We start from the raw sequence: 21,341 nt of genomic DNA, 5'->3' as shown, positions 1-21,341 counted from the left end.
TAGCCTTTGGGTATTTCAGTGATGAAAACAGCAGGACTGAACTCCCTGCATTGAACTCCCTATATAAACTCTCATGAAAGAAGAACAAACCAACAAATGATACAAATGCCTTCTAATACATAGCAGAAGTAGAGTTTCTTCTAGGAATCAGTCTTAACTTCTTTAATTGAGATCATCATTCCCACCACAAGCACTGTTGGAGACTGCTCATAAACAAGATGTTCCCTTACACTCTCCCTAGATTATTCCGTGAGCATTTGCACTTGCTCACTCCTCTACTCTATACTATAAAATTAACAACTTTAGGAAATATGGTCCAATAATCCCTCAAGAACCATCCACCTATCTTCATCTTACTGTGAGACCCAGACGATGACATGTATAGATTCTGTCAATGACTCAGTGGCTCAGCCAATGCTAAGTAATCACAATTAGGCTGCAGGCCATTTCCCAACCTTCTAAACTATTCTGAGCAAAGTAAATATTGTTATTTCAAGTTAATAAATTTTGATGTGGTTTGTTATACTCAATGAAACAACTGGATCACTTTCTATATATCTATTCTACAAATATAGCCTGTGCTTTGAAATGGGACAAGAACACATGATAGTGAATGTGATGAATTATTGATGTTTGCCAAACTCCAACTTAATCTTAAGGATGCTCTACCCACAGTTTATGAAAAGCGAGACCTGAGGGCAAGGCAAAACAAAGGGGTGATGTCATTCAGGAGAACCAGGGACAAATAGACGCAGATTTGAGGAAGATTTGATGTGTATTTCAGAGATAGGGTTGTATATGGACTTGTAGGTATTTAGTAAATGTCTGATGTTGGATGTTGTGACTGACCTAGATCTAGATGCAAAGTGAGGCAAAAAGTGTGGTACTCTTCTGTTTGTGGTGACCTCAGGCCATGGCCCAGTTTGAAACTATGGCACATTCTTCCACATCATTTGCCAACACTGACCTACAGTTTAGCTCCAAAAGCTGTTTAAGAAACAGCCAGTCTTTGAAATTAACAGCATTGTTAACATGCCTGGCATCCATTCAGACTCTTCAATGGAACTGAAGTTATGATATTAAAAGCAATTTACATTCCTTTCTGGCAGCCTATTTGCTTAAAATCTTAATCATATTTCTTTTCACTGGACAGTCAATAATGCATGTGACCTGCTGACTCCTATTAACCTTGCATCTCATGGCTTCACAGTACTTCCAAGAACACTCTTGGAAAAGAAAGGGCCTCACAATGTTTGTCATGAGTAAAATCAACAAATATAGATAAAATATAAATTTATATATATAACTGAATTAAAGGAAATGAGTTAATCTTCCTTAGACAATTTTATACTGCTTAGAAGCATATGGTCCCTTAATTGTCCTATATATTTTGTGAGCAATGACTGGAAGTGTAATTTAACAAACCAATGTGTTGTGCAATAAATAAATCAAAATTCACATTTTTACATGATAAAGACAGAGAGTACAAGAAAGTCAATGATCCTTGTCATTTGATGGTCAGGTACCCACACTGTTGAGTTCTAACTATGTATCAAAAGCTTGGATTCCCAGGATTTGGCTGTTTTAGAATCTAACATGTAGAGTCAACAAGTACAACCTCTATGGCACTAGGCATAAACAAGCATGGATGGATGGAGAAGAAATTAAGAAAGTCAGCAAAGAAGATGAAAAGGGAAGGCAAGATAGGCGTGGTCAGAGTTTGACATGAGGTTAAACTGATGTTTTTTGTCTTTCAGAGACTGACACACTTGAAGCTGACTGTACACTTTACCAGCTAAATTCCTTTTGCCAGTCCCTTTAACTTTAGGATCCTGTTAACTTCACGTATTAAATAGGGTTGGTGCTTGTTTCTAGATTTGGACTCAGTAATCATTGGCTCTATCTTGTTGTTTCTCAGTGTTTGTTCTTTTTTTTTTTAATTCTAATCATAGATTGGAAAGAGCTGACAAAGATAACTAATGTTTATGCAGTGATGTAGTTTGATCTCTGTTACTGTGATAGAACACTGACAGAAACAAGTAGTCTAGGAAAGAGTTTATTTGACTTATAGATTTTAATCCATTCTAGGGGATAGGGTGGGCATGGTAGGAATTCAAGGCAGGGACCTGGAGCAGGACCTGAAACAGAGACCATGGAGGGATGCTATACTGGCTTATTCTTACTCCGCCTCACCAATCCGATAGTGTCACCTCCCACAGTGGGATGGATTCTCACACACCAATGACCAATCATGAAAATGCCCATAGGCCAATCTGATGAGTGCAATTACTCAGTAGATAAGACCTCTTTCCAGTATTGTCAAATTGACAACTAAGTGACTATCAGGGAAGATATGGCGGGGTCACTCAACTAGTACAAAGTCTTCCATATCAAAGGCCACTCCTCTTAGAAGACACTGGGGATCTGAAAAAATGGCATAAGGCTGCAGAACATAGTGTGTAGATTCAAATTTTCATTTAGATTTAGCACTGGACACATAAAAATATTAAACTTTAAAAAAATTTTACAGCTTAATAGAACACTTTTGTGTATATTTTTATTATTTTGATTGAATCTACCAATGCGAGATCATTGAATAAGGAAGGCAGATTATGTTTGGAAGATCACATCAATATTTTTACTACATTGTCACACCGACACTAGGGATATGCAACTGGAAATGAGAACTGAATGGCAAACAGACACAAAAATACAGTGAAGAAATAAATTCACCCTTTGAGTTTCAAAATATGATAGTTGTCCATTTCAAAAGGCCTGTTGCACAGAGTGAGCCAATGGTTAGTTCATCTTCTAGCACCTCTGGGTCTTTGGCCCTTGGTATCAGAGAGATTCTTGGTCACTTCTTTTAGACAGATGTAATTGAGTGGGATCACTGGAGGTATTAAGAGACTGTATTCTGACTGGTCATGGTCAAAAGTCTATTTTTTATTCACCATGTCCTTTCCTTCCTTACACTAATAAAGAAAGCAATGAATCTGTTGGGGAAAGTTAGCATACACATCTGCTCTGTTGTGTGAATAGTGACCAGGCCTTTTAAAGACCAAATAGAAAAGGGAAATTCATTTTTCTGGAGCCAAGTGCCATTCACTAGACATGAAATTCCACAGACAACATTTGTGCATTGATTTGATTCCATATATATATTTCAAAGACCAGCAACCCTAGAATAGGTTGCACTGATGAATACTGAAAAACTTTAGGGAGAAACTAAGATACAGTATTAGCCTAAGTCAAAGAGGCAGCCCATAATGATATGTGTACTTTTGACATAGGTATAGTACTCTGTACTGAGCCTAAAATGCCTACCTGATTACAAAACAATGTAACAGAAAGGAAGAAGAAAAAAGCTGGCTCTGCAATTAGATAGTATCAGGCTCCCATGGCTGGGAGACTTACAAATTCTATGACTTCAGGCAAAGTACTTACTTCTGTGAAGAAAGGAAACACCAGCTACTCTATAGTGTAGCTGGAAAGATAAAACGAGAAAGCATATGTTAAGTGGATGGCATAGGGTGTGATGAAATCATTTATGCATGCTTGTTGCCTTCCAGGTTGAGGATTTTGACTGAATTGATAAATTCATTTTATTCAAACTGGGGATGAAATGATCCCTCGCTAGAATGACAAAGATAATTGACATCTCAACAGATGTGAAATGATATTTTCCTGTGGCATTGACTTGAATTTCCCTGGCGATGTGGAGTGAAGAGGTCTTTACACATCATTGCTAGGGATGTAAATGGGGTCAGCAGTTATGGAAAACATTATGGAGGTTACTCACAAATTTCAAAACAGAATGATCATGTAACCAGCAATTCTGCCTTTAGATAAATATGAATAGGAAATTAAATTACTGTATAGAAGAGATGTCTAAATGTCTATGCTCACTGCAGCACCAGGCATAGTAGCAGTAACTCCAAGTGAGATGTCATCAACAACAGATGAACAAAGAAGTGTGTGTGTGTGTGTGTGTGTGTGTGTGTGTGTGTGTGTGTGTGCGCGCGCGATATGTACATGCACATACAGAATACTATTCCACCTTTTAAAAAAGCTGTCACTTGATCAAATGTCCTTTATACCCCAGTGAATACTATAGTACATGAAATAACCAAATTCTGAAAGGGAAATACCACATAATGTCATTTAATGGAATGTAAAAATGTTGAATTAATAAACAGAGAGAGTAGAAGGTGATTATCGGGGGTCAGAGGAGGCTGCTGGTCTGCGTATAACTTGCAGCTACAAGAAACACGTTCTAGAGGTCTAATGTGCATTGCTAATAATACAGTGCGATGGTTCTGAAACTTCCTGAGAGAGATTTGAGGAATTCTTATCACATTGTTTTTTAAAAAATCTCTGAAGTTGTAAGTTTATTAGCCCGATTGTGGAAATTATGCTGCCTTTTAAGCACATACCAATGCATCACATGTGTGCTGAATGTATTCAGTTTTCTCTTAATTTATACCACAGTAATGCTATAAAAGCAAAAAGGCCCCCCCCCAAAAAAACAGAACCCACCTACATGCAAAGGGGCGCAGTGTTAGCAAGAGTGAGGGGAATGATGTGGCTGGGCATTAGCTCTTTCTAGCAACTAAATTAATTCAGTAGACAACTGGTAAGGTGGGTGGGATATTTATGTGGGAAGAGACTTCCCTTCATAAATTTTTTTCCCTAAAGAGTAAAAATCAGGTTGACTTTGTTTCTAAACTGTACGAACAAGATACCACACTGAAAACGAAGGAGGGACTAAAAGTTCAGTCAGACCTACAGCAAAAATTGACCTTGTGTTTGAGTCTGGAGAATTTTGCCATGTGCTCCCTCAGGAAGGTCTGAAGTGGCTAAGCAAGTGGTGAAAGGCACATACGCCATGCACAGACCTCACACCACACCGTGACTTGTATCCTTTCCTGCTGAAGACCCAGGATCATCACTCAGGATCCTCCAGAACTCTCCTCTTTCTCTCCATTCCCAGGACATGTGCAGGAAAGCACAGGCTCTGTCTTCTGCTGATTTATCAACTCCTGAAGTCACAGGTTGGCTGTAGCCATAGCAACACCTTCAGCATTGCTAACGTGGGGTTACAAACTCTGGGTAGGAAACAGGAGACAGATACATATTGAACCAAAGGAAATCTAAGGAAAATAGACTGCAAAAGTCACCCCCCTTCAATTCTAGTCTCTAATAGATTATGAATCAGCAACCAGGGAGAAGAAAGGAGGGGGCCATGCTGATTGTCATGTGTTCATTTTATTTTATTTTTTTAGTGGACCAGGCGTTGTGCTAGCAGCTGCTCTGCAGTTATACTGTACTATGCAAACAACCCATGAAGGAAGATATGATTAATAACTAGTAACACATTAATTATGTACAAGTAGAGGTGACATGCTGTACGTAGTTATGAGACTTGCCTTTGCGTACAAGTCTGATAAGTGGTAGGGGTGGAATTCACGTCAGCCTCCTCAGGTTCCGTCTGTGGCACTGATGCCTGGTCCCCAGATACTGAACATGTCCCTAAGGCAATTTATTAATGGTCTCCAATGGAAACTTTTCTTCAGCCAACTTTTTGCTTCTTAGGAGCTCAATCTGGAAAACAAGTTTCATATCTATATGGACCAAATGCTTTAGAGTTGCAGTTTTCAACTACTGGGTTGTGACCCCTTTAGCAAACCTTTATCTACAAAAATATTTGTATTATGATTCATCGCAGTGGCAAAACTATAGCTATGAAATAGCAACAAATATAATTTTATGGTCACAACATGAGGAACTGTATTAAAGGGTTGCAGCATTAGGAAGCTTAATAACCATTGCCCTAGAGGAACCTAAAGGCCGCACTGTGACCTCCAATAGGTCTGCAAAGACCCAATAAGCACACTTTTAAAAATTCCTAAGTGTCCCTCGAATATAAGGTAAAGAAATTACTCAGAAGTTAATGCACAAGTCAGAGTTAAAGTGATTGAATATCAAATTTTGGCTAATCGTTGGTGAGAACTGACAATATTACAAAGAAATAAAGACCAAAAGAAAGACAAAAGGCATATGAATATGTAGTGATCTCCCTCCAATTTTAACAATATCAAAATAGTGAGTTTCAGCATTTCCAGAATAAAGCTGTTTTGAAAGAAGAAACTATAGAACATTTATATATCTTCCTTTGTGTCACTATATATTTTCTTAAATATTTACAATTGTCATTCAATATCGTATAGAAAATCTGTATCTTAAAAATTGAATTTTTTTCTTCAAGGCTGCCAAATACAAATAGCCAAAACACTAAGAATGTGTCATTTATATCATTCCTGATTGTTTTAGGGTTCTTCTTGCTAAAGGTAGTTTATTGCATATATAATAATATAAATGTAATATAAAATATAAAAATATTTTTAAAATTGAATTTTTTATTATAGTTGAAATCACATCTTTTATTTATTTTGCTTTTGAATTTTTTATTATTTAATTAATTTATTCAGATTACAACTAAATTGTTATCATATCACTTGTGTCCTCCCACTCCTTCCTCCCTTCCTCCCACTTTCACCCTATTCCCCTCCCCTAGGCCTAAGACTGAGGGGGACCTCCTCCCCCAGTATATGGTCATAGGCTATCAAGCCTCATCTTGGCAGCCTGCTTATTCTCTCTCTGAGTGCCACCAGGCCTCCCCACCAAAGGGAGGTGGTCAAATATGGGGCACCAGAGTTCATGTCAGAGTCAGCCCCTACTATCCACATAACTGTGGAGAATGCCCTGTCCATTGGGTAGATCAGAGTAGGGGTGCAATGTTTACTGCTTGTATTGTCCTTGGTTAGTGCAATAGTTTGAGCAGACCCCCCTGGGCCCAGATCCACCCATCATGATGTTCTTCTTGTAGGTTTCTAGGACACTTGGGGTCCTTCTATTTCCCCATCTTCTATATTTCTCTTACCTAGAGACCCAGTAGGATGTCCTCACATCTATCCCAATCTTCTGGCCAGTAAAGACTTTCATGGGACATGCCTTTTGGGCTAGTGCCCAATTATAAGTGAGTATATACCATGTGAGTCTTTCTGCTTCTGGGTTAACTCACTCAGTATGATTATTTCTAGTTCCTTCCATTTGTCCACAAATTTCTGGATTTCCTTGCCTAGCCTACATAGCAAGTTGCAAGCCAACCAGAGTGATATACTGTGAACCTGTCTTTTTAAAAAATAATAAAATATTTTATTTTTAAAAATAAAAGAATAAATTTATTTTAAAATTAAATCTTTAAGTATTGATTTAATTTTTAAAAAAGTATCCAAGCTCATTTTATATTTTGTTACTGCTTCAGCCAGGTACTTTTAGATTTTCTATGGCTTCTGGAACCCACTGCTTCATATCAGCAGAGCCCCACAGTGTTGAGAGTGGCATTGGACCCATGGAACAGTACCCCAGAGACTGCTCGGCCATATCCATCATTCTCCAATTATTCTTTCCTTTTGTATGCATCTGGATCACCTTCTGTCTTTCCATGCCGGCCAAGAACATGCATAGCACCTTGGGTCCAAAGCAGAACACTCCTTAGCCCATCTCCTACACACCAGAGTCTGTAAGATGAAAGAACATCAAGGAAGAATCTGAAATGAAAATTTCAGGGATTAGAGTTTAACAGCTAGAGTTCAGTTCTGTGGGCAGGACAGGAACACAAGAGGACGAGTTCAGATCAGGCATCTCTCTCTCTGTCTCTGTCTCTGTCTCTCTGTGTCTCTCTGTGTCTCTCTGTCTCTGTCTCTGTCTCTGTCTCTGTCTCTGTCTCTGTCTCTGTCTCTCTCTCTCTCTCTCTCTCTCTCTCTCTCTCTCTCTCTCACACACACACACACCCACACACACACACACACACACACACACACACACACACACACACAGAGGCTTTGGGACAGCATACACAGATAAAAGTATTGATGTGTACAATGACAGGGTTCAGAAACATTATTCTGTCCCTCTGGTGCCCAGGCAGAACATACACACAGCCAGAAGTTTCCCTCATGGAAACTTTGTCAGTGTCTTTGTCAGTTTATTGTGCCTCAATTTCTAATTAGCCCCTTTAGTTTTCTCTGTAAAAATGGATTTGTGTTTCTAGGGCCCTCTGGATCCTTCTATTTCCCCATTCTCCCATGCTTCCCTCACCTAGAGTCCCAGTAGGATGTCCTCCCCTCTGTCCCACGTTCCTGGTGAGTGAAGACTTTCATCGGACATACCCCTTGGGCTAGTGTCCAGATATAAGTGAGTATATACCATGTGTGTCTTTCTGCTTCTGGGTTAACTCACTCATTATGATCATTTCTAGTTCCATCCATTTGTCCACAAATTTTAGGAATTCCTTGTTTTTAACACCTGAGTAGTATTCCATAGTGTAAATGTACCACAGTTTCTTTATCCATTCTTCTACTGAGGGGCACTTAAGCTGTTTCCATGTTCTGGCTATTATGAATAAGGCTGTTATGAACATGGTTGAGCAAATCTTCTTGTTGTGTGCTGGAGGATCTTCTGAGTATATTCCAAGGAGTGGAATAGCTGGGTCTTGAGGAAGAAGAACATTATGAGGGCAGATCTGGGCCCAGGGGTCCTGCTCAAACTATGGTACCAGCCAAGGTCAATATGTGCAGTAAACTTCGAACCCCTACCCAGATCTAGCCAATGGACAAGACATTCTCCACAGTTGAGTGGAAAGTGGGGTCTGACTTTCACACAAACTCTGGTACCCCATATTTGACCACATCCCCTGGATGGGGAGGCCTGGTAGCACTCAGAGGAAGGATAGCAGGCTACCAAGAAGAGACTTGATACCCTATGAGCATATACAGGGAGAGGAGGTCCCCCTCAGTCACAGTCATAGGGGAGGGGAGTAAGGAGAAAATGGGAGGAAGGGAGGAATGGGAGGATACAAGGGATGGGATAACAATTGAGATGTAATATGAATAAACTAATAAAATATATTTAAAATGTATTTGGTACTTTTTTGTTAGAAAGCAGTGTTAAATTTTGGAAACAGAGGTTATATAGAGCAGGGAATAGGGATAAATGAATGCATTTTGAAGGGAAATGAAAGCTTGCTTTCTTTCTTTCTTTCTTTCTTTCTTTCTTTCTTTCTTTCTTTCTTATGTTTTTTCTTCTTTCTAGTCCTAGTATCATCCCAGGACAGAGGATTGCCCTGCATGTGGCTTTTCTAGGTCCAGGTCAGACCTTGCACAGGACTTCTTCACTCTTTGCTTATGTCTAGCACCTGGGTCCTGATGTGCACAGCAGCCAGCAGCATCTGGTGGGCAGAATCATCCTCCGCTGCCTTCCTCCAGAGGTTCTGCATCAGAATGCATCTGATGAGACACCTCTCTGTGAACAGCTCTCTGGCAAAAACCTGACAAACCAGCAAGTCCTTTGTTATATCACAACAGGGATTTCTATGCCCTACAGAGAGCTATGCTGCATCTCGCCACAAAAAAAGAAAAGAAAAAAAAAAGAAACAAAATAGTTTTATTCTTTGATAATTTTCACTTTAAGATAAAAAGCCAGGTACTTGAGTTCAGTTTTAGTATTTAATTTACAATTTAAATGAATAAAAATATATTAAAAGCTAATTTTTTTTCCTGCCTTGAGATCAAGATGTGGAATGATATTTCTTTTTGGGGGCAGAATGAATGTGTAGGAGAATAGTGAAAGAAGCTCTGAGGTCATTTATTACAGGGATTCATTTTGTGATCATGAGCTAGAACAGACTGGCTTACCCAGGGCTTAGAGTAAATGACACCAGTACCTCCAAGTCGGCGTCAGTGATCTTTGGGGACATGACTCAAGTGTCTTACGTGTTTCTGATTTGCATTTAGGATTTAGTCCAGCTGGGAAAGTCAAAGCACACCTAAGCATAAAATGTGGAAATGTTCAATGTGTTTGCACAATTTCTCATTCACTTCAATTTTCTAAACATTTCTAACTTGTTAAGATATAATCTACCTTACCTTGGCCTTCAAAGAACAACAGTAACTATCCTCAGATTTGCCAGGAAATCTAACTCCAGCATTTTGAACCAAATTAAAAGCAAGCTTTATTACATATTATATAGTGACCAAGGGATAGACTTTGGTCAGGACCATTCTCTGGAATTTCCCAGCTGAGAATGGCCTCAAGCCACATATTGCAGGACAAACCAATAGACCACCGTACTTCCCCATGAGGCTTTGTTATTTTCTAAGAACTACAACTCCCAGCATTCGAGGAAGTTACGTAGTTCTGATAGGTGGGACCCACAGGTTAATTTTTAGGGATTACATGACCCTTTTGCAATGGGTTTTAGTGAAGATACAAAGCAAGCAGTACTCTTTGAAAGCTAGAGATAAGGCTTGGGAAGCAGTGTCTGAAATGAGAACCACAGAGGCCACACTTCTTTGTGTTTGTCCTGTAACCTCCACGGCCTCCTTGACTGCATCCGGTCTGCCTCCCCTGCGGCCAGCCACAATACCAAGGATTCTAAGAAACCGACTATATAAAACAAAATCCATCTCTTCCCACATTCATCCACAAAACCTAATATGTTACTATAACTTTCTGCCGTGTTTCTATGCGAAATCTAGCAGTAAAGATGTTATTTGACTAGCCTTTTTTGATTGTTGGTCATAAGATCTCCATTTGCAAGGTTGTACCCTACACAACAGAGGAGAAAAAAAAAAAACCCTGAAAAACTGAAGAGAGGCTATAAAAAATCTGAACAGATAGACCCTTCTGGGTTTTCTCATTCTGGAAGCATTCAGTGTCTTTTTGTCCAGTCATAATTTCTACATAGCCATCTACATGTCATTTAAATCCCAAATTAAATAATTTTGAAGGTTTCAATGTCATCTGAAACGGATTTAGAAATGTGTTATGTCTTCTTCTTGTTAACAAAGCTGTGTTATCAGTGTGAGCTGTGACTTTTTATGATGGTCAGGAAAGGGCCCCCTTACCCCCCCAAACTCTTGTCCACCCTTTCTTCTTTCCTACATTTCCCCTGTCATTGAACTTCTGAAATTCAAGTCACAGACTTCTGCTCTTCAATTATGGATTACACAGTGACTCCTAGACTTCAGAGTAGCCATGACACACACTTCTCATCTCCATTTTGGTCAGCTGCTCTGCCTCCCCAAGCTAACTATAGAGTCTCTAGTTATGCTCTTTATTGGCCACAGCTATGAGTCTCTGGGTAAAGCATGTTGCTATGTTCCTAGCAAGTCATGATCTTATACTTTGATAATCTCTGTGGAAAATTGGTGCATGTGTACTGTTCTGGCTGGTATTAAGTTTCATTATTTGGAGATTAATTGAAAACTTCTACAACACAAGTAATCATTTGATTCCATGTCCCTTGCAGAAGAACCCAGATTTTAAACTTTAAATTTTAGTAAAATTTAAAATGTGCTTTTTGATTGTAGTCAATCCATTATACTAAGTTAGATCAAGATATTGAGGAAGAAATAATATTCAGTATTATTGTCTCTTCATTTTAAAAATGCTAGAATATAGAAGGATGATATATTTAAATAGAGGAACCCTGTTAAATTTAATGTTACATGTTGAAAAAATTCAACACATTTTTTTTTTTATTTCCAGTCAAATTCTAAGAAATGGAATTTGGTTCAGGAAGCAGTGCTTGGCAAACATTGTCCCACATCCATAAGACGCTAAGGAGAGTTGGCTGGAAGATTATATAAATGCACTCTCATTTGGCTGTCTCAGAATTCACTGTGTTCTGATCCCAGTTCAACTAGGGGCCCCTTATGATCAAGAGAATCTCATACACTGGCCAGCATGAATGATCAGGATTTCTTTTAGTTTCCTCCCTTGGGGGCTAAGACCGAGTCAGTTGAATTTTTTGTGGGTTTTTTTTTATTTGTTTTCCCCAAAGAGGATCTTGATTTTCCCAAAAGAGGATGTTGATTTTAATTAACTTCTGACCTTAAATGAAAATTGACCCAGATATCATAAACTTACTAATGATCATTGTATTTAGAATACTATGTACTCAAAGACAATGCTAAACACACCATACACATACACAGACACACAGACACAGACACACACACACACACACACACAGACACACACACAGACACAGACACACACACACACACACACACACACACACACACAGAGTATGGTTAGTTGAAATGATTGATATAGAGGAAACCTAGTTTTTGGAGAGAATAGAGTTCCTGAGTTGAATGTACAGAAATTTAAAAGACAATAAAATTAAGTTGGTAGAACATCAGAAGTTTCCTTGTATAGTTATGCTTATAAGGATTAGTACATGCCTTGAGCTATCTATACTGTAAAACTCAAGAAGAATGATGTAAAAAAAAAAAAACAGAATGATGTGGTTTTTTGTTGTTGTTGGTTTTCTTTGTTTTTTCTTTTGTTGTTTTGTTGTTGTTGTTGTTGCTTTTTTTTTTTTTTGGCTGTTGTTGTTTTAGGGAACAGGGACGAGAAATTATAGCTATACCAGAAAGGAGCAGCAGAACACTGTGCATACCTGTTATCCAAGCACTCAAAAGAAGATGATGGAGAACTCAATGCTCAGGTCCAGCCTCAGATACCTAGAAAAATCTCTATAAAAGAAGGAGCAGAGGATGAGTCTCTGTGGGTACAGTGCCTTCCTAACCTGTCTTGAAATCTTGGGTTTGATCTCCATCTTTGCATATAACAAAGATGGCAGCAATCCGGATATGGAGGCAGGAAGATTAGAAATTCAAGGTCGTCCTTAGCTGCATAATGAATTTGAGACCAGGCATGAGGTTTTTGTCAGGGAACAAAAGAAAAGAAAAAAAGATCTAAGAAAAGAGGAGAAGCCATGAAGTAGTTGTTTGCGGATATGAGTAATTGGAAGCGTGGTGGTTTTTACTTCAAGTTTCAGTTCAGATTACAAGTTTTTATGGCTACACCAAAGAATAAACATTTTTTACTGCTATGCAAGTAGGGCAGAGGGCAGGTTCACATTTTCACTTTCCTGTTTTGGACTTTATTAATTGTGAACCAATTCAGAGTTTTTGCAAATTTTGCAAGAAATATGATTAGGCACATTTATTTCCTCATACCAAGTCATATATCACTGTCTACTCTTATTTTACTAACTTTTATAAGAAATTTGTATTCTTCCTTCAGGAATTGAGAACAGGCCACTTAGTGTAAAGAGAGGCCACTCAATTCCTGAAGAGGAGGCAGGTGTGAGAGGTAAGTTACATACATACATGGTTGCAGTCTTTTGTCTTTGGTCTAACATCTTTGATCTGGTCTTTATCTATAAGATTTATTATGTCTGTAAGAAATAGATATTGTGTTAACTTGTCCTGCTAACATCGCACAAGGTATACCTGAGTTCCCAAGAGACGGATAGGTAAAGACACAAGGTCAGAGATTCTGTCTTAAATCCGCACAGGTGGACTGACGTATATTCACCTCTCCCATTTTATTATATATACCTTTAAGTTATCAATTTCCATACAATGGTTTTAATTAAGACAGTATTTAGTATTCAGTAATACTTCATCTAGAAACATAGAGGATATAAATGAGTGATATTTGTGCATAAATATGTTTTGCTAATGATGTGGTAACTGTTTATTACTGTGTCAATAGAGATTAAAAATATACTTTCCCAATGGAGATATTACTTATGAGAGTCCATGCCTTGTAGCAAGGTGTGGTGTGAATACCTGCATTCTCAGCACTGGGTAGAATAAGGCAGAAGGATTCCAAATCCAAACCTGCACAGAGCTATGTAACAAGACCCTGCATCCAACTAAAACAAATAAGAAGCTCTACATTGTAGATATAGACATTAAAACAGGTATCCATATGGCCCCTGTTGTTGGGGACACGTTCTAAAATATGTTAGAAATGAAGAAAAGAGCTAAAACTTTATAAAAGTTTTTAATGTGTTGACATGGAAAAATAGTGTTATGCTGTCAGTAAAATGATGGAAAGGAAGTCATAGATTTACTAGAATAGAAGAAAAGATAGTATGGTCTCTCTCTCTCTCTCTCTCTCTCTCTCTCTCTCTCTCTCTCTCTCTCTCTGTGTGTGTGTGTGTGTGTGTGTGTGTGTGTGTGTGTGTGTATGTGTGTGTGAGCACATGCACATGCAAGCATATCTGTGCACATATGTGCAACTGACAGTAAAGGAATCTGTCTTTACTAACATTAAAAGAATTATCAATTTCAGCATGTTTCTGAATATGGTAAAGTTGTATGGACAAGACCATTTATCTGAATTTGCATATTATAAGCATTGGGAGCATGTGCATACAATAATATATACAGACTTCTTTCACACTGAACTCATTGTTTGAAGGAATTTTTTAAAACTTTTTCTGGAAAAATAAGAAAAGAAAAAAGCACACATATATATGTGCACAGACATGCACATATCTACTGTCTTTTCTTCTGTTCTAGTAAGACTTAACATCCACAATTTACCTTCCATCATTTTACTGGCAGCATAGGACATTTTTCTGTGCCAACATATTGATAATTTTAATTAAGTTTTAGTTATTTCTTCTTTTCATTTATAACATTTAAAAAATGGTGTCCCCATTAACAGGGACCATGTGGATACCTGTTTTAATGTCTACGTCTAAAATAAGCTTTTGATTTGTTTTAGTTGGATGCAGGGTCTTGTTACATAGCCCTGTGTGTGGCTCATTCTACCCAGGGTTGGATTCTAGGTGTTCACACCACACCTAGCTACAAGCCATGGACTCTCATAAGGTCTATCCTGGTTGAGAAAGAATATTTTCAACCAGTATTGACTAGGTAGTGAACAGATACTACATCCTTAGCACAGCTATATCATACGTAAGTAAGTAAAAAAAAATGGGAATAAAACTAAGGGGTGAATAACGTAACAATGAAAGAGAAACTAAGAGAAAGGGTGGGAAAGAAGAAAGGAGGAACTCGGGCTTTACGTGCACAATAATTTTCTTCAGCACAAGTGGAGAAGGCAAGGTGCAGGAAGGCGGGTGAGGATTCAGGATCTTCTGTCCATCTGCCTGTTGTACAATACCTAAGCCACTGCAGTGTCTTGGATAAACTAGCCTGATAATTTGTAAAAGCCAGAAGATGGGATGGCTTACAGGGTGCATTCCTCGTCCATGATTTAGCCTCATGAAAAGGTAACAACAAAAATGGACTGAATTGTGCTTATTTTGATTTTTCTGGGCACTCTGTTTCAGAACAAGCCCCAAATGCTTTCATGGCATAAATATTCATGTACTGGTGGATATTCTCCAATATCTTCAGCAGCCTCATACTTAGACAAATATCACACTCATGATTTCTATAATCACTGCCTGATGAACTGAGGAGGCTTTTGTCATGATGGCAAAACTTGAGCACCAGGTAGATTTGGTATGCCATCCCCAAGTTCATCCCGATCAAAACTGCGCCATTCTTTTCCAGCTACATCTCGCTTGGGCATCAAAGCAAATTCAGTTGAGTCTAATGTCTATGGCTCTCAGAGATTTGGGGACTTTTATGCCATATGGAAGGTTCTCCCTATTGCTCCGCATGCCCCAGGCAGGTGACTGGACTGTGTCAGCGTCAGCCCTGAGACAACAAGTTGGCACTTGGAAAACAGATCTGGCTCAGATTCCAGCAAACAACATCTGCCCTGCTGTTCAGTTTTATGAAGGTTATCATTTTCATGCACTCATGTTGTTTGACTATTCATCAAGCTTCTTACACAACCATGTGGTTGGATGGAATAGGAAGTCCCATTCGGGAAAGGGTCTGTGTCCAAATCTCAGACAGTGCTTCATGATCTGAGGAATTATGACACAGTGTTTAGAGGTCACTAAGCTTCTCCTTATCTGTAAAGAAGACTGATGAGTGCACACATTCAGGTTTCTTGTAAGAATACCTGTAACCACCAAGTCCTCTCCTGATGTCAAAAAAGGAAAAAGAAAAGAAAAAAAGAAGAAAGAAAAAAAAGAAAAAAGAAAAAGACAGATTAAAAACTTCAAGCAGCAAAGAAAACAGCCCCGTCATGTGTTTGTTTCCAGAAAGTTTATACAAAAACAGTTTCTCAATTATCTAGTCAATGTGGAGGTTAGGCATACTAACATAATATTTACACATTACTTTTTGCTTGCTAACTCTCTTTTTTACTTCACTGTTTGTGTGTGTGTGTGTGTGTGTGTGTGTGTGTATTTTCACCTCTAAATTGACTCATTGAGGTGTCTATTGCTCCAAAGCCCATAACAGGTGTTACTGGATGTTAACTGTGCAAAAAAACATTTATTTTTTCTGCTCCATTGTCATAGTAAGGCTGATACTGACTGATGTCTACCTTCTCTCTCAAATTGCAGTGAATAGTCAAGTGTATCAATGTCTTATTTAATTTTATTATCAGTCCCATGAGTAATGCAGCATTAACTGGATTTACAGATATGACAACTTCCCTACAATCACATGTACCTTTCAGTTTCCCCAGACTTCTCCCCATGGCTCCATCACAACTATTAACTCCATGGTTCCTAGAGTCATTAATCCTGTCCTTGTGTTGTCTTTTCTTCATTTCTTTGGGTTCTATAATATTTATAGACTTGGTCGGGCTCCTTGGCTAATTGCTTTCTGTTCTATTATCTCTGCTTTAGGTATCCCATACAGTCTAAGTTAGGAAAAAAAATTCTGAGCATTACATTCATGGAATACACTGGCAAGCTTGTTCATTATACCCTGAAATTATATCTTTTCTCTCATTGTCTCATCAATAATATCCATCATTCCTTTGGACCTTGTAGTTTGTGAAGAACACTTAAACCTGCATCATTTCATTTAGAAATTATAATTGCAATTAGACCTTGCTAGTTGCATTCGCAATGTCCTGGTACTTTGCTAAATTTACTTCACTATAATACATACAGTGAAAGAATCGTAATCAAACTCCACGTGACAGCCAGTTCTACCTGTATTCTTTATCAGACAACAATCTTATTTATTCTGATTGCTCACAGAATTTAAACCAGCTACCAAGTTGCTCAGATTTACTGTTGTGTTCTTTTCACTTAAGATTCTTATTCCAGTGTTTTCATTTACACAAATTTAAATCTTGAAAATATCATCTCATAAAAGCACCTAGAAACAAACAATACTATCTTAGTAGTCTACAATACAGGTCATACGATCTGAGCTGTGCAATGACTAGGCGATGATTCCAGAATAAAAGAAGTTTGTCTGATGCAACATGTGTAATGCAGCATAAGACTAGTGGCAGTTAGAGTAGGTACAGTAAAGAAATTCTTTACTGGGCTGTGTCTCAAAGTTAGAGAAGCTTCTTCATGCAATGGACGGTTGCTAATGTAGGAACTCGCAACTTGCCAAAGTGCAAAATAAAAATGTTATCACCTGCCCTACCAAGTCTCAGAGACTATCCAGGGGTAGAAAGAGTGTCAGAGCCAGAGGTTATGGAGTGTTGGAGTGAAAGTGCATTCTGCAGATGACAGGACAACTGTGTTCATGGGCTCACAGTAGCTTCGGCTGTCTATACAATACCTGCACAAGATCAATCTAGTTAACAATATTGCATGAAGGCAGGGATAGTTCACGAGACCCCATCTGTAACTGAGGAGCTATTGGTAGCTTAAGGTTGGTGGAGGAGGTTCACTTTAATGGCATGGCCTCGGGTAGAGTCACCAGGTAATAGTGGATGCTTCATATTCATAAACAAATGGGCAGTACAATTTGAACTCAGTTGGTTATTAGCAAAAGAGAATATGCAATTGGAAGGTGGGGTGGATTCAGAAGGACTTAGGGGGAATTGGGGTGTGAATAGTATCAAAATACATTGATAAAATCTCAAATTAATAAAAATAATATAATAAAAGGGAATACAAGCTGGGACCGGTGGTGCACACCTGTAATTCCAGAACCCAGGAAGGCAGAGGCAGGCAGATCTCTGAGTTTGAGGCCAGTCTGGTCTACAAAGTGAGTCCAGGACAGCCAAAACTACACACAGAAACCCTGTCTGTCTGGGAAAACCAAATACCAGAAGAAGAAGAAGAAGAAGAAGAAGAAGAAGAAGAAGAAGAAGAAGAAGAAGAAGAAGAAGCAGAAGAAGAAGAAGAAGAAGAAGAAGAAGAAGAAGAAGAAGAAGAAGAAGAAGAAGAAGCAGAAGAAATACGAATTATTATATATACCCAGGAATCTTATAATCAGTGTGTTTTGTAACAATGTTCTTGAGAAAAACTTTAAATGAACCATAATAGTGAAAGACTGTTGACCTGCAAAAGAAATTATGTAATGATTACTACCTATTTCTTATTAGGAAAAAATAAGCAAAATAAACAAACATCCAGCAACAATGGTAGGAAATCATTTTTAAAGTTCTATAGGGAAAAAGTATCTAGAATTCTATACCCACTGAAGATATATTTTAAAAACATCTATTAACATAGCTAAAGCCCCAAAGCTGACAGCATCAATTTGGGGTGGTCATGTGGAGCAAAGAAGTTGCTCACCTATTGCAATGGGAATGTGTAAGTGCTATGCCTCTTTGAACACAAGTTGCCAGTCATTTACAGAAATAAACATGGTCTTGTCATCTGATACATCTCCATGCTTCTAGGCATGCATCCAACTGACTTAAGCATTTATATTTTAAAAAGTATCTTTATAAAATGTTTATAGCAGTTTTTTCACATCTCTAAAAACTAGAAAACACATCAGAATGCCCTTTACTATGGAAGTGAGTAAATAAATACATGGATAAAATGGTAAATACTATTCTGAGATAGAAAGGACTAGGCTTCTGAGGCATATGAAATCATAGGTGAAGTTTAAATGGATTGCAAAATAAAGAAATCCAACTTGTGAATGCTATGACTATGTAAATTGGTAACTAGCATATTCTTCAAAAGGTACACCCATATATATGGAAAACAGGGCATAGGAGAAGGGAATAGAAGTTGAAAAGGCAAAACCTGGACTTTTTAAGGGCAGTAAAATATTCTATATCATTCTCTAATGGTATAGGCATGGTAGAGTGCAGTAGGAAATCCCAAAATGTACTTTAATATGTTTAATTCAAATGTTAATAAAAATACAAATTTCCAAACTTCCATTTTTCATTTTCTAGTGGAATTAATATCAAATTGCAAAGAAATACATCCCAAGAATTTATTCCAAACAAACAAAGAAACAAGCAAACAACAATAAAAACCCTCTACAACAAGCAACATTTGGCTTTGAAATAGAGTGTTTTTACATTACGATACAGTTTTCAAAATATTTTGTTGAGTAGGATGGAAAGTAGCATATAGGTCAAGAGTGCTCATACCCATAATAGTGGTCATTATTTATAGTATATTATATATTATAGTATGTTTACTCTCAGAGGAGAGACCAAAGCCTCCTGAAGCTGTCTCAGTTCATTCATCCTACCATTCAGTTGACTTCTGCTGACTTTACATTGTCTCCTGCTTTCTTAGTGGAGATCTTACAGCTAAAAAAAAACCAAACCCATCAAATTTAAATTAATGCCTCAAGTAGCAACCAGAGCTTCGTGTTAAACCCAAATGCTATTGGAGATTTTAATTTCAACTTTATTGGTGCTTCCTGTTATTTCCAAATGAACATGCAGTAGTAAGAATTTTCAAACAGATTCTGATGTTCTCACTCCTTGATGTGTATGCATCTTTTGTCAACTTCTTTTCTTGAGTATATCTTTAGTCGGTGAATATGATGGGTTGTTACCTCCATGATTTTATAGTTGAACTTCAATTCAGGAAAGTTCTTGGGTGAAGCCCACCTAATCATATTAACCTTACAAAAGAAACCGAAGATTCCAAGGTGCTCTTTCCTCTAGCAAAAAAAATCAATGAAGAAGTGGTCACTTCTGGGAATCTGGGAAGGTCAAGAGCAAAGTCAAGGTGCTGGCAGAGCTATTATTTGGTGAGGGTTTGTTTTGTTGAGCTGTAACCATCTTGTTTTCATGACTTTACATAGAGGGAGGGATGAAAAAGTTTTAGAGTGCCTTTTAGTTATTTGCTCAATAATAATTTTTTAGTCATTTTCTCAATAACACATGTATGTTCTAGAGTAAGTGTTCAATAAATGTTAGTTGTTTTCTGTCCAAATCAATGGAAAATGCATAGGATGGAGGGAAGTGTCTTCTGTTTTATCAGTTTCTACTATAGCACTTGGGAAAATAATGAACCTTAATGGCACTCAATATGCATAAAATAATGAAGGAGTATATCAGTTTCCTGATATGACACAATTAATGACTCAATACAACACATTTTTTTTCCATCTTACTGCTGTGGAACTCATAAATCCAAATTGGATCAGATGAGCTAAAAAAAAAAAAAATCAAAGTGTCAGTAAAATTGAATTCCCTCTAGAGATCTAGGAGATAACCAAGTTGATTTTTATTTCTTCTAGAGTTCCCTCACATAATTAGCTCATGGCTTCTTCCACCTTCAGAGTGATAGTGGTCATTCGTGGGCTGTGCTTACAGACTCACCATATCTTCTACACTGAAAAGATCTCAGTGATTATTTAAGTCCTTCTGGTAACTCAGACTCACTCTAAGAGTAGCCAGCCAATTGGCAAATTCAATTTCTCACTGTGCAGTAACATAGTTTTGGGGATGAGCAATTAGAACATGGCCATTTTGGGGGGAGCTGCTATTTGGATGCTAAATGGTAAACTGCTGTGGGGCTGGACAGGTTGAGGGAGGGCGTTCCTTGAGGCGGGTATTTAGTTTCCAACTGAGGAACCTGGTTTCTCCTGACAATGGCTGTCTTCCCTGTCCTCTTTACAGTGCAGCCTCAATCCTTGCTCATAGAACCAACCAGCCACCAAGCTGCAGGACTACAGCTTCTGGACCAAGTTACTGCTGCCAGCTCTGGGGGACTAGAAAGCTCTGGGCTATCGCGTGAAGCAGCCTAGCTGATGACTGCACCAATAAGGGCTCTTCTTGCACTCCATGTCACTTCTCCTAAACCTCTTGCCAGCAATATATGACTATTTCTTGGGTTCAAACTTTGGGATTATGTGTCCATCCTTTAATAAGGCAGAAGACTTGGCTAATGTCCAGTGCATTCTCTGTTCAGCTGATCTGCATGAGTCAAGGTCAGCTTATTGAAGTTTGTTGAAGGCAAGAACCTACAATAAAGATTTTAAACATAGCAATAGCAGTTACACCTTATCATAATTAGTCTGCTTTAAGAAAATATGACAAGAGTGGGTATTCCAAATGACAGGATGTTATCTCTTACCTCTCCCAGCTCTGGATAATGAAGGACCAAGGGTAGATAGATAGAGCTACAGGAGATGAGGTTG

The 21,341-nt window shown here is 38.2% G+C and overlaps 1 long non-coding RNA gene across 3 annotated transcripts in view; it reads left to right on the top strand.

The window, feature by feature from the left end:
- The window catches only part of LOC311605965, a 307,310-nt gene extending 286,357 nt beyond the window's left edge, over positions 1-20,953 (top strand). For all 3 annotated transcript variants that reach the window (XR_014782127.1, XR_014782128.1, XR_014782129.1), the window contains one exon: positions 20,821-20,953. This is a non-coding gene — a long non-coding RNA (uncharacterized lncRNA). The remainder of the gene's footprint in view (positions 1-20,820) is intronic.
- Positions 20,954-21,341: the final 388 nt, after the last annotated feature.

The sequence above is a fragment of the Acomys minous genome (genome assembly GCF_964271855.1).
Source record: "Acomys minous genome assembly, chromosome: 9".
In the NCBI taxonomy this organism is placed as follows: domain Eukaryota; kingdom Metazoa; phylum Chordata; class Mammalia; order Rodentia; family Muridae; genus Acomys; species Acomys minous.
The sequence above is the reverse complement of the archived record's forward strand: the minus strand, read 5'-3'. Positions and strand labels throughout refer to the sequence as shown.